The sequence below is a fragment of the Camellia sinensis genome, chromosome 11 (assembly GCF_055761805.1).
Source record: "Camellia sinensis isolate YWXY chromosome 11, ASM5576180v1, whole genome shotgun sequence".
In the NCBI taxonomy this organism is placed as follows: Eukaryota; Viridiplantae; Streptophyta; class Magnoliopsida; order Ericales; family Theaceae; genus Camellia; species Camellia sinensis.
Window position 1 is genome coordinate 24,000,745 of NC_138971.1, and position 14,989 is coordinate 24,015,733.

The window sequence follows — 14,989 nt, forward strand, 5'->3', positions numbered from 1 at the left end:
TCATGACTCCCATATATCGGCTATTAATATGACACAGACGAGCATGCCAAAAATTCATAGAAGACAGCATGTAAACAGAAACATGTGCTGTCTTATTCTCAACATTTAATTTAAACATTCCATCACAGGCATACCCTTTCCCCACAAATATGCGTTTTTTAGTGATTACATATTGGTCAGATTCAATAGTCTGCTTGAAACCAGCTTTGTTAAGCAAATAACTTGACATCAAATTTTTTCTCATGGACGGTGTGTACAACATATCTTTTAAAACAAGCATACGTCCAGAGGTGAATTTTAGCTCAACATCCCCACCCCCGAGCACCTTGGTTAAACTGGAGTCACCAAGCATAACAATCCTCTCTTCATTAAAAGGAGTGAAATCTTTGAACCAATCTTTATCATAACAGACATGCCTATTCGCACCAGAGTCTGCCCACCACCCTTCTATAGATTGAACCATAAAAAATATCTGTAATCATAGCCACAAATGATTCGTCGGTAACATTAGCTTGTGGTCGAGACTGTTGTTTCCGAAATTTGCAAGTTCGAGCAATATGCCCACTTTTGCGACACACAAAACATGTCACATTTGTCAGATCTTGTAAATGGGGTTCTTGGTTCTATTTCTTTTACCTCGGGTAATTTTTATTTTGTGGCCTTCCAGTATTTTTCCTGATTTTCTTAACTGGCTTCAAGTGACTATTTTTATGAAATCAACCTTTAGGTAAAGTATTTCTGTAGACGTCCCCGAACGCCCCGGGAGGAAATCCCCCCTCCCCCCCGTTTTGTTCATTGGGCTCACTACAGTTCATGACTCAATGTCACGGTCTTGTATCTAATCTCGCAGAATGCAATGCAAGACCGATGAAATCATCAAAGAGTCCAAATTCGGCAAATCGTTTTTGAAAACAGATTTTTTTGAAAGAAGTGCCAAACATGGACTGCTTTGCCAGATACAGAGTTGCCACCTAAATATTTTATTTTGGAAAATTTAGGAAACCCTGACTCGTTGCCTAAGGCCACGTGTCTGTCATCACCAAAGTTGCCTCGGCTCGGGAACTTGGGTACGATTGGGGAAGGTCACTTCGTGAGCACCCCCGCTCGCCCGATCAAAGATCGGCCTTTGCTAACCATGATATCTAGTTTTGAAAACATTACGCGTTCTTATTCTGGTTATTAGCCTAGATTTACTATGTGATGCGCACATCATACAAGTATAAAATGGGTCGCCTGAATTGGAACAAAACATTTCATGTTTGTTTATTTTGAAAATGGTTTGATGGTGCTACCTGCAAGTAGGCTAAGACGTGGATTTGCCACCCTCGGGTGGGCTTAGAAAACATGATTTTGCCACTATCTAGTGGGCTTAAAACTCACAATTAATGAATTGTTCCAATTCAAATAACCCAACCTTCACCCACAGGCATTCAGGCAGTTATATCATATAAGCACTTAGCCTCATGGTGAGCATGCTATCATGGCAGTTACTCACACGCATGCAAGGATGCTAAAGCATAAATACTTACCGAATACTCCAAGCCAAAACAAAAGCTATGTTAGAAATCCATGCATGATCCTAACTATACAGAAATGCCTAATGCAACACATGCAAAATGCAACTAAGATAGGCACGGCTATTCTAAAGATGGCATATGAAATGCTACAACTAACAAGTATTCAACTCGGAATTGAAATACAAATGCAGTTAGTATGATGCGCCGAGCCCGGTGCATACAAGACAGATGAATGAATGCAAACATGATATCATACTGTATGCTAATTGAAACATGCCCTAATCTAACCATCATAAGTTGGTAAATAAAAGGGAGAAAGATGTGAGGTTGGAAAACATACATCACACGCACGCACACTTATTACAATTGTGCCCTCGCTCGGAGGGTCCGAATAAATAATACAGTCCGAATAAATAGTACAGTTCGAATAAATAGAAAATCCTAATTAATTAACAAATTAATCTAGGAAAGCAGGTAAATTAGCACGCAAATCTATGGACCGCCTCAGCTCTGTTCCAAATGATGAATGATGCATGCTCGAGTTGCCTTTGTCGGGAAATTCCTTGCGATGCCCCGGTTTGCCTCTGTTTGCAATTAATCCCAGGATGTTGTGCGAAGCTCTAGAAGGCTGCTAATTTCTGGTTTGCTGCAACAGAGAGCAAGAAGGGGGCATGGCAAAGTATTTTCACATATGTATGCATGCCTCGATCCTCGTGCCACCAATCACGCATATCGATGCATGATGGCCGAGGAGTCGAATTGCACGACTCAATGTGAAATGAATGCACATGAAAACACAACAAGACCTAAACTCCATCATGGGTAATCCGGAGTGTCGGCGACAGGGAATTGAGACACGTTCCGTTACTCGGAGTACGAAACGCCCCTCGTTTCCCGTGCTTGGACTAAACCCTATTCCAAGCACCATGCAAATGGAATGGCATGCACAATGCGACTAACATACAACCTAGCATACGCAATGCTATGAAATGGCCTACACAAATGCTCGATGTAACATGGCATACACAATGCTCTAACATACAACCTAGCATGTGCAATGCTATGGATTGAAATGGCATACACAATGCACAATGGACTTACACCAATATGAGTGGACCTCAGCCGCACTCACATCAGTGGCCATTAGATGGAAAAGAGACAACCAAAATGCATGCACACATGCACGCAAATCGAGGACCGAACCTAAGGCATTAAATGCCACTCTACCAAAACATGGCAAGGATGAAACATGGCATTCAAACATGTAATTTTCAGCACTGAAACATGATGCTAAATGGTCCCAAAACATGGAAATATGGCACCCTATGCATGGAATAAGCCCCGAAACTCAAAACTAGGCACATGTATTGAACCACAAGTATACAAAGCAAGCATTATTTGATCATGAAGTCAAAAGACAGAGCCAAGGCAGTCCCAAAACATGCACATTTCTAGTTTAGAGCATGGCCAAAAGATGCTAACATGATGGACTAAAATAGCATGCAATATTGGCTAGCAAGCATGGTTTACATGGCATGTATATGAAGAAAATGAGAACTCATCAAACCAGCCAAAAACAGTGAATGAAACATGCCAAAATATGCCCAAATAATCACTGAAATGTAGCCAATGCGTGGAAAAATGAGGGGCTTCTTTGGAAGGTCATTCAAGGGGTTGTTAAGCACATACAAGATAGACACTTAGCATGGCAAAACCAACTCTGGAAATCAAATATGATAGCCCTAAAACTCACAAAATTGGCCCTGAAATCAGTCAAGGAAACATACGATGAAAGGCCCCCTCAAAAGGGGTTGAATGGAATTATTCTACACATGCACTATAGACATAAAATATGATCAAAAGAGCCCTAGACAGACCTAAGGCAGACCTTAAAACCCACAAAATTGGGCCCAAAAAGTGACTTCAATGCATGCAAAATAGAGCCCCTTTGGAAAGCCAATGATGCTAGTAAAGAAAATGAGGGGTGAGAGGGTCACCCCTCTATGATTTCAAAGCTCAAAACCTCATCAAAGCCACTAAAAATCCCCTGGATTTCAGTGGCTAAGATTCTAAAACAAGTCCAATGCAAATGCTCTAATGCATAGCCCTAAATATGAAGGAATGAAGCATGCAAAGAAGGAGATGACTCCAAACAGAAAAGTGACCTCAAGAAAACTTGAAGAGAGGCTCAAAATAATAACTTTTTCAGTTTATGACAATTCTCGAAAATGTTCACAAGTAAGGATAAAGTATGATGCAAAAATAGCCCTAAAAGAGAGATAGAGGGTAAGGGGAAGTTGACCTCAAACAGCAAAGTTCCCTTAAACAAAGTTGAAGAGGAGCTCAAAATATGACACTTTCTAGTTTATGACAAAACCTAGAAATACTTGCAAGTAGGGCTGATCAATGAAGCAAAAAAATGCAAGTTTAAGGGAAATAGACCCTTGAAGAGCAGCAAAGCTGGAGCTTTTGGACCAAGTTGGTGAGCTTTCAACCTCTGCAAATGACTTCCAAGGTGCTGGAATGGATGATGGAGGTGTGGTGCTAAGGGTTGTAATGCAAATGGACCAAGAAAATTAGAGTTTTGGAGCTTGGAATAGTGACAATGGAGGAGGGAAGTTATAAGCCTTAAGCAAAAATGTCTAACCCTCTCATATGAAGAGGAGGGCCTCTCTTATAGAGAAGAAAGGCCAAAGCTTCTCTTGGAAGCTTCAAAGATCCTCCATACACGTGTATGGAGGATGCACCAAATGCCCCCCAACTGACACAGCTATAAAGCATTTAGAGAGGGCAAAAAGCAAGAAGTAGGCCGGCCAGTTTAAGTGGCCGGCCGGCCACTCCCCCTGGTCGGCCGACCCGGGGTCAAAAGGTTCAAGCAAAATTACTGGTCGGCCTACCCAGAAAGGTGGCCTCCCAGATGAGTAGAACAGAGCTATGTGGTGAAAAATCAGAAAATGTGACCCAAGAGAGAGAAAAGCCAGCTTTTAAGCAAGGTTCAAAAGGGTCAAGAAGAGAAAACTGGTCGGCCTACCATATTGGTGGCCTCCCAGATGAGTAGATCACAATGGTGGTATGAAAAGCCAGAAAATGTGGCTCAAAAGTGAGAAAAACCAGCTTTCTGTCAAAAAAGTCGGCTTTTGGAGAGAGAAAATGAGAAAACTGGATTTTCAGGGGAAGAGGTGGCCGACCACCATCCTACTACCTCCTTAACAATGAAAATAGGGTCTCTACCAAAAAAGAACCAAAACGGATGCAAAACGAAGGTTCAGGGGCCAAAACTCGCGGTTCGGGCCCCGAAAACAGGCTGTTAGGCACCGGAAGTGGCGTATGACCACGAAGGTGGTCTCCCGGGCCACAGTGTCCCTCTAAAGGGAGGAAACAAGGTGTGTGCCAAAAACCGGAGCAAACGGAGGTAGTTAAGCGGTCCCGAACCGACGCACACGGCCGACGGCTCCGAAAATCGGAAACTGGGCTCCAAACGGGAAAAATGGCCTACGACCACGAAACGTAGCCTACGACCACGAAACGTAGCCTACGGCCACTGAGAGATGGTCTATGAGACCTCTCCCTCCCTTCGGGAAGAGAAAACAGAGAAAACAGGACCCGGTTCACAAATTGAGGCAAGGCACAAAAAGAGCCTCGAAGTCCGGAGGCAAGGCTCGCAGTCGAGACTCTGAAACCTCAGAATGAGCACAACATGCAACATCACCGATCGCTCAACTGGTGACGTCTGAGTCTTAAGGTCGATCAAAAATGGGGTGTCTACAATTTCCAGAAGTTAAATTTACCTTTGCAGTGGAATGCTCTTGTGTCATAAGCACATTTTGTCATCGTGCTTCCTCCTCCACTCGAATCCGTGTGATTAGAGTCTCCAAGGACGTCTCTTTTTGCTTGTGACGCATTGACTTCTGGAACTCCCTCCAAGATGATGGTAGTTTGTCAACAATACCTGCTACAACAAGATTGTCTCCAATTTTGATGCCTTCGGATCTAACTTCAGCCACTAGCATCTGAAAATCTTGAATTTGCTACACCACTGATTTTCCATCTATCATTTGATAGCGGAAAAAACGGCTTGTAGCATATTTTTTAGCGCCTGTCTCTTCAATGTCATATTTATTCTGCAAGGCTTTTCAAATTTTCTTGGCAGTGGTGTAAGTAGTATCATAATAATCATAAAATTGATCTGAAAGACAATTCAAAAGATAATATCAACATTTCTGTGTTGTATTTCTCGATTTTTTCAAGATGAGCGGCATACTCCTCGTCGGTCATCTCTTTAGTGGGGACTTTGTTCGGATTTTTCTCGGTCAGGATATAGGCCACCTTGAGGAGACTGAGGTAGAAAAGCACCTTGCCTTTCCAACTCTTGAAATGGGCTGCCTTAAACCGAAAGGGCTTGTTGAGATCGTCGGTATTCTCGTTGGGCTTCTCCAATACTAGCTCCATGAATTTTACTGTTTGAATCTCCTTAAAATTGTTGGTAATAATTACAAATAAAATATCAGAAAATACAAATAATAAAAATTACAATAACTATTGTAAGGGCTAAGGCGCGGGAAATTCGCTCTTTTTAAGGAGATTCAAGCTCTCTGTGGTTAGGCAAAGCCTCACACCGGTGCAGCAGAAAAAACCTTGACTTGTCCCCCCCAAGATACAACAGCCCGACTAAGTCATATGGTTAACCAATACTACACAATTGGTTGAACCCAAAGACTCTTTTTTATTTGTCTGATAATCTCACACAAAACATAATAAAGCAACAAACACTTCTTCTATGTTCCAAGATATGAAGTTAGATCAATTTATAGAAGATGAAACTTGGTAGGCAAGTGTCTTGGAGGAGAAGAAACTTAGTGGATAAGTTTCTTGGAGAAGGAGAAGACTTGACTTGGTGGGCAAGACTTAGATGACTTGGAGAAAAAGACTTGACTTGGAGGATTCTAGAAGAAAAATATAGGAAGTTGCTTGGAGGATACTTGGTCACCAAGAAAAAATGATTAACTTGAAGGGAAAGAAAAGAAAACTTGAAGGGAAAGAAAAAAAATCAAACCTATAACACATTATAATATTAAAATATCTGCTAACATTTTTGAAAGTCAGTTGGTCTTGACACTCAGTGTGCTAAAATGACAAGTCACCAATAGAGATGCTTTAATAGTGTTTTTGACATTTTTAAAATTTTATGAGAAGGTTGATTAGGTTATCAATAAAATTAAAAAGCTACTTGGGCACATGTAAATATTTTTAAAATTAGTAAACACATATCTTATTATTATTTCATAATGAAAATAAAAAAATATATATGTACATATTTATGTTTATTTATAAAAAAATTTAAAATTAGGTAAAATTCTATTTATTTATATTCAAAATTATTACATTAAAATTAAGATATATTTATATATATAAAAAAGGATATTTATTCATAACTCTCGCTTCACCACTTATGTTCTACTTAGTCCTAATTAATTTTTTATGTTCCAATAAGTTTTATGGATGACATAGTTACCAAAATGCCTCAAATAATAATAAGATGAAACGTGTAAATGTTCACATTGACAGTTATTTAATGTGAATGTTTATATTATTAAATTGTTAAGGGTTCAAAAAAAATTTGTAAAGGTAAAATTGTCTGTAAAATACCTCAAGACTGTGTTTGGTTGTGGGATTTAGGGAGGAATTTAGAAATGAAAATGAAAAAAGTGTGTAAAACTAAATAAATCATAGGTATATTTTACTTACATTTTTTTTTTCCTTTGCAAATCATTTCTCAAATCTTCTAATCACATAGCCTAAATATAAGAATTAAAATTTGGTAGATCAAATGTTCGATATAATAAGATTTATTAAAATACATAAATATTTTATAGATTAATTGAAATATAAATAGTTAAAAAGGATTTTCTAATAAATTTTCTAAATAAAAAACTAACACTCAAGTCGGATTAGACCAGGACTCATGTTATAGCCTTAGGGTTAGGAGTGGACCTAACAAGGAAATTTAATCTATCAGTTAGTGGAAACATTTGGTGAGTTTAAATTATATTGTAGTATCTTGACCAGTAATAAACATGGGCTATTTTGGGAGTGTAAAAACTAGTTAGACACTAAACGCAATCTAGAAGCGGAGATCAGGTTTACTTTTATGCTTGTATTTTTTGGAACAAATCTAATTATTGAAAAATTAGCTTGCTTGATAGTCAATCCATAATTTACTTGTCCACTTATTTGTTTATTTTAAATTGTTATATTTATTTGAATTTTTTTTAAAATCAAGATAAGAAAGTATATATAATTTTTATGTATTTATTAACATTGTTAAACTTTAATTAATATATATTCTTAAAACATGACTAATATCTATTATATCAATAAACATAATCTAATATCAAACCATAAGCTAGACCATATTGGTGGTGGTAACAATGGCAGTGGATGACAAGGATCACAGTGACAGTGGTAGTATGAGGCTCTTAGAGAAATGTTGCAGATAGAGAAGAAAAGAGATCGAATGCATATGACAAGGATCACAGTGACAGTGGTGGTATGAGGCTCTTAGAGAAATGTTGCAGATAGAAAAGAAAAGAGATCGAATGCATATGGATAAAATAAGTATTTTAAAATATATTGATGCTAAAAAAATATACATAAATTATAGATATTTAAATGGAGCATTTGCTAATATATCCTATATGAGCAACTTGTGTACCATTTTAATTCTCTAAATATTTTAATCTCATCAATTCCCTTTGAGATGAAATGACACATTTGTCATAAATTTACTAGTTTGGATATATTTGAAGATTCTAACGTAAGAATCCTTTAATATAAACATTACTACATACAGATGGAAGAGAAGAATTGCACACTAAAATTTACAATCCACGAGATTGTCGTGTATCCTTGGTGAATGCGAATCAAATTTCAAATTAGAAATCTGTTCGTTGTCATATTATTTTACTTTACCACATTTGTTTTCATCCATTGCTATATTGACTGTGACGTTATGAGATTGACTCGGAACTGATAGCCATTGGTGGGTTTGAGTAGTCACGTCAATTTACAGCTAATCATTATGGGTTGTAAGCGTAAGTATTGTCATTTGTTGTTAAAATATTGTGGTAGGTGATATGTCGTGGTAGGTGATTTGTCCCATATCGGTGTCAGATACACCAACAATCCATTTAATAAATTGATTAATTTCTCTTAATTAACATGAAATCTTTTCTAAAGAAGATTAAAATCGTAAGGCTCCAACTAAAGCCGATAATATTGTGCTAGTGGGATGGGATTAGGTTGGCAGCTTCAGGTTCATATCAACTGTGTTGATGGTTGATGCAATCGTGTGCATGTGAATGCGCAAGTGAAACCATGGTGTTCAAATTGTTTATGATGCAAAGTTTTAAATATCGATTAGTTCGTATCGGAAAATTGGAGTGCCGATTCGGATATGGGCCGGTATACCAATGAGAATGAAATTCGCAGTCGTAGCGGCCGATTCCCAATACGTATCGACCTGAATCGTGGTGTTCAAATTGTTTATGATGCAAAGTTTTAAATATCGGTCGGTACATATCGTACCGGCTGGTTCGTACAGGAAAATTGGAGTGCTGATCCTGATATGGGCCAGTATACCAATGAGAATGAAATTCGCAGCCATAGTGGTTGATTCCCAATACGTATCGACCTGAATCCGATACGTGAGCGATACAGTTCCGATACACGTTTACCATTGCCGTCACGGTTGAAATTGGAGCAGAGAACCTCTTGCAAAAGCCAAACCCAAATCCATCTCCCAGTGGCATCGATCTTGTAAAGTATTGCAGGGAGAAGCATCGAATTGAACCCAAACCCATCTCCTAATGGCACCGCTTTCAAGCTTTTTTTTTAAGGTTTGTCGTCATGCTCTATTTTCTTCTTGTTGTTGTTATGTTTATATATAAAATATTAATATATATTTATTTTTTTCTCAACAATGTACCCGTAGAGTATGTTTCATACTTATTTCACTTCTTCATTCTTTTAAGTTGATTTATTAGACTCACTGTTCATGAACCTATTTGTTGGAGAAAATACCAGAAACTAAACAATATTATTGATAAATGATGCAAAGAAAATGAGATACAAATAGATCAGGCTGAGGCACGGATATCTCGTTTTCTTTAAGGAGATCAAGCCCACTGCGGTAGGAAGAATCCAAATACCGATGCAGCAGTCACAATACTATGACTTGTCCCCTCCAGGATACAACAGCCCGACCACTTGTCGTATGGTTCAGGCCAACTCTGCACAAGATGGTGAACCCAAAGCTCCACTAATAAAACACCCTTCTTTGCTAGTAATCTCTCTTGTATAGAAAATAGCTTATCTCTATAGATAGAAAAGAGTAGACTATATATATAAGCTATAAGGACCTTACAGTTACACCAAAAATAATGACCATTAAACAAGAAAATGGTTACATCAAAATAATGACCATTAACCAAGTTCATAAATTCTATTTAACCTCCATTTATGACCAAGAGGTTACCAAAGAAATAAAACCCCATTATGAAAAAGATAAACCAATAAATAAATATAAGATATTAAAATGGTCCAACAATCCCCCACTCATTTTAATATCAACAAGGATAAAAGAGATTACCAAACAAAAATAGACTAGTATGCATCATGAAGGTGTGCTCTGCATTGAACCTTCATTAGTGAAACAGCAACCTCTACTCCAGAGTCAGTAGTGGTCTCAGACTTGAACTATGACTGCTTAAGGGAAATAAAGTATTACTGCTCACACATAATAGTCCAGGTGTTGACATGAGCTTTAATAGCCAGCACATTACGGCCTTGTGCTAATCCCAGTTTCATGAGCATATTTGAGAATAAGCCTTGTTCTCATAGAAAGTGGCCCCACTTTCATGCTCACATAGGTGAAATCTGTCAAGGATGTTCCTGTAATTTACACACCCCACTCAACAAGAGCTACAGAATTTCATTAAGAGTATAAAAACTCAACCCTCCAACATTACAGGACAAATGCACTTACATCATAGGGATGGATAACAAAATATTAAAGAGTGCATTTTTACAACCACCATATGATTCGTTCTTCCCATTGAACCTAGTTACAGGATCTCTGGTCCCTAGGTTGGGTATCCTCATACATGGTTTTTGATTTTATAGGCTTCAAACCCATCCCCCTCGATGTATTCCAGACCCTATCTCTCGCCAAGGCCTTGGTTAATGGATCCGCAAGATTATCACAAGATCTTACATAATTCATAGTTATGATGCCATTACTCAAAAAGGATCTCACATTACTGTGTTTCCTTCTAATAGGTCTGGATTTACCATTATAAAAATGATTGTTCACTCTACCAATAGCAGCAGTGCTATCACAACGAATTAACACAAGAGGAATTGGTTTTTCCCAAAAAGGAATTTCATGTAACAAATCTCTCAACCAATTCGCTTCCTCACATGCTGAAGCTAACGCTATAAGCTCAGCTTCCATTGTAGAATTAGCAATTATCGTCTGTTTTTTAGACTTCCAACATATAGCACCACCACCCAAGGTAAAAATAAAACCCGAGGTAGAGAGAGAATCACCTGACAAAGTGTTCCAATCGGCATCACTATATCCCTCAAGTACCGCAGGATACTTGTTATAAAACAAACCATAATTTTTTGTTCCAAATAAATATCTCATAATTCTTCCCATGGCTAGCCAATGATCTCGACTTGGTTTGCTAGTAAACCTGCTAAGTACTCCAACAGCATATGCAATGTCAGGTCTAGTACAGTCAGTAGCATATCTCAAACTACCAATCATACTAGCATATTCCTTTTGATTAATCACTTCTTTTTCATTTGTTACAACAGATAAGTGTATGCTTGCATCAAAAGGAGTAGCAACATATTTACAGTCTAGAAAATTATATTTCTTTAACATTTTCTCAACATAATGCGACTGATCAAGAAAAATGCCATCCTCAGTCTTGGTAACTTTAATTCCCAAAATAAAATTAGCTTCACCAAGATCTTTCATATCAAAGTGGCTATTAAGCATATTTTTAGTCTCATTTATAATATGCAAATTAGAGCCAAAGATAAGTAGATCATCCACATATAGACTAATAATCACATGTGCATTCTCACAAGTTTTATAATATATGCACTTATCACATTCATTAGTCTTATAGCCATTCTCAAGCATGCAGGAATCAAATTTCTCATGCTACTGTTTAGGAGCTTGTTTTAAACCATAAAGGGATTTAGTTAGCTTACACACTTTGCTTTCTTGGCCAGGCTCCACAAAGCCTTCAGGTTGGTCCATGTAAATCTCCTCATCTAGATCTCCATTTAAAAATGCTGTTTTTACATCCATTTGATGAATTTTTAAATCATGAATTGCAGCCACTGCAATTAACAGTCTAATGGATGTTACTCTAGTAACCGGAGAAAAAGTATCAAAGAAATCAAGATCAACTTATTGCTTAAAACCTTTAGCGACAAGCCTCGCTTTATATTTATCTATAGTTCCATCCGGTTTAAGTTTTTTTACGAAGGACCCATTTACATCCAATAGTTTTACAACCTGGAGGTAAATCCACTAACTTCCATGTTTTATTTGAAAGTAGTGAGTCTATCTCATCATTTACAGCGTCTCTCCAGAAAATAGCATCAGGTGATAATAAAGCTTCTTGTACCGTATGAGGAATTTCTTCCACATTGTAAAGATAATAGTCAGGGCCAAAATCTTTTTCAACTCTAGCTCGTTTACTTCTTCTTGGTTGAATTTGAAAATTTTCTTTTTCTTGAAAAACTTGAGAAGGAGTAGAAGAGCTAGGCATAGATAAAATATTTTCAGATATTATTTGACCCCCACTATTTCTAGATTTGAAAGGAAATTTATTTTCATGAAAAATAGCATCACCTGATTTAAAAATAATATTATTTTCCATATCAAAAAATCTATAAGCTGTACTATGCAACGCATACCCAAGAAAAGCACAAGTGGTAGCTCGTTCACCCAATTTAGGTCGTTTAGGATCTGCAAGCCTCACAAAAGCTAAACAACCCCAAACCCTCAAATAACCTAAATTTGGTTTATGCCCTCGCCACAACTCATAAGGGACAATTTTAGTCTTTTTGTGTGGCACTCTATTTATCACATGGCAAGCTGTCAAAATAGCCTCACCCCAAAAAATTTGAGGGAGTACCTGAATCAATAAGCATAGCATTCGTCAAGTCAATTAACGTTCTATTTTTTCTTTCAGCTACGCCATTTGATGAAGGTGAATATGGTGGAGTAGTCTCATGAATAATTCCCAATGACTGAACAAAAGAGTTGAATCCTAGAGATTCATACTCCCGGCCTCTATCACTTCTAATTCTTTTAATCTTTTTATCGAATTGATTTTCCACTTCAAGAAGGAATTCTTTAAATTTCTCAAAAGCATCACTTTTATTTTTTAATAAATATACGTTTGTATATTTTGAAAAATCATCAATAAAAGTGATAAAATATCGGTTACCACCCCGAGTTAAAATTCCTTCAAACTCACACAAATCAGTATGAAATAATTCTAGCAATTCGGTATTTTTTTCAACACTTTTATGAGGCCTCTTGGTAATTTTTGCTTTACTGCAAACTTCACATTTCTCAAAATTTTTTGTCACTTTAGGAATTAATTCTAAACTACTCATGATTCCCACATATTTACTATTTATATGACACAAGCCAGCATACCAAAAATTAATAGAAGACAAAGTGTAAGTGGTGTCATTAATCAGCAAGTAAATTTAAGAGATAAAGGCGACGTTTATACTTATCTGTATTATAGGAAGCCACTTTTGCTTCATGTGCCTCATAGTCTTCATCATTCATCTCTTCGGTTGGGATTTTGTTCGGATTCTTTTCTGTAAGAACATATGCAACTTTCAAAAGGCTAAGGTAAAAAAGAACTTTTCTTTTCCACCTCTTAAAATGAACTCCTTTGAACTTGAAAGGTTTGTTGAGATCTCCAATTCCATCATTGGTTTTTTCTGGTACTTGTTCCATGTTTGATCTCCTTAAAATTGTTGGAGAAAATACCAGAAACTAAACAATATTATTGATAAATGATGCAAAGAAAATGAGATACAAATAGATCAGGCTGAGGCACGGATATCTCGTTTTCTTTAAGGAGATCAAGCCCACTGCGGTAGGAAGAATCCAAATACCGATGCAGCAGTCACAATACTATGACTTGTCCCCTCCAGGATACAACAGCCCGACCACTTGTCGTATGGTTCAGGCCAACTCTGCACAAGATGGTGAACCCAAAGCTCCACTAATAAAACACCCTTCTTTGCTAGTAATCTCTCTTGTATAGAAAATAGCTTATCTCTATAGATAGAAAAGAGTAGACTATATATATAGGCTATAAGGACCTTACAGTTACACCAAAAATAATGACCATTAAACAAGAAAATGGTTACATCAAAATAATGACCATTAACCAAGTTCATAAATTCTATTTAACCTCCATTTATGACCAAGAGGTTACCAAAGAAATAAAACCCCATTATGAAAAAGATAAACCAATAAATAAATATAAGATATTAAAATGGTCCAACACTATTAAAACCAATAAATTAAGTGATAGCAGTGTATAATTAGGCTCATATATCGAACCTGCTTGACTGACTTCCGCTACAGTTTTGATTAAAATGTGATAAATTAAGGCTAAAAGAGTCAAAACAATGCATAAAATTGAGTTTTAGAGGAATTGCTAATGATTTTTGAAATCTCACGGCCGTGATGCCCGATTCCCGATACGTATTGGTCGATATTACCGATACCGATACTCTGCGATCAATACCAATACGCTACCCGATACCGCGATTTAGAACTATGTTATGATGTGAACTAGCAAGTGGAGAATTTAGGCATGAATACATTTGGATAGTTGTTGGTTAAGGGGGCATTTTGGGTTGTGAAATGGCACGTCGGCAAACAAATGACCTTGATTGTGCTTCTGCGTTTGGTGATTGTCATATTCACATTTTTTATTTATAAAGCACTTCAATCTTAAGTCGACCCTCACATTTGTATTCCATAAATTAGAAAAATGTTGAATCCCACGAATTATAAACAAATTTAACAGAAAATCTCAAGATTAAGTTGGTTCTTTGACCTTTTCAAATAAAAATACAATCTAACAAAACACTGTGATCCAATCTCTTCCGTTGGCTAATAAAAAAGAAATAAATAATATATCAGTATGAAAGATTACAAAAAATAAAATAAAAGGATCTCAAATAACTTATCAAGTCAATGAATCTAACATGTCTATAAGAAGATTCATAAGAATTTTTGGTACAAGTATTTTTGAAAGGGGATTTCTTAGTAAATTTTCTTATTTAGGGGCAAATCTATCAAATAGGATTGGCCATAATTTCGCATAAAGTTTCAACTTTGGGTTTTTATA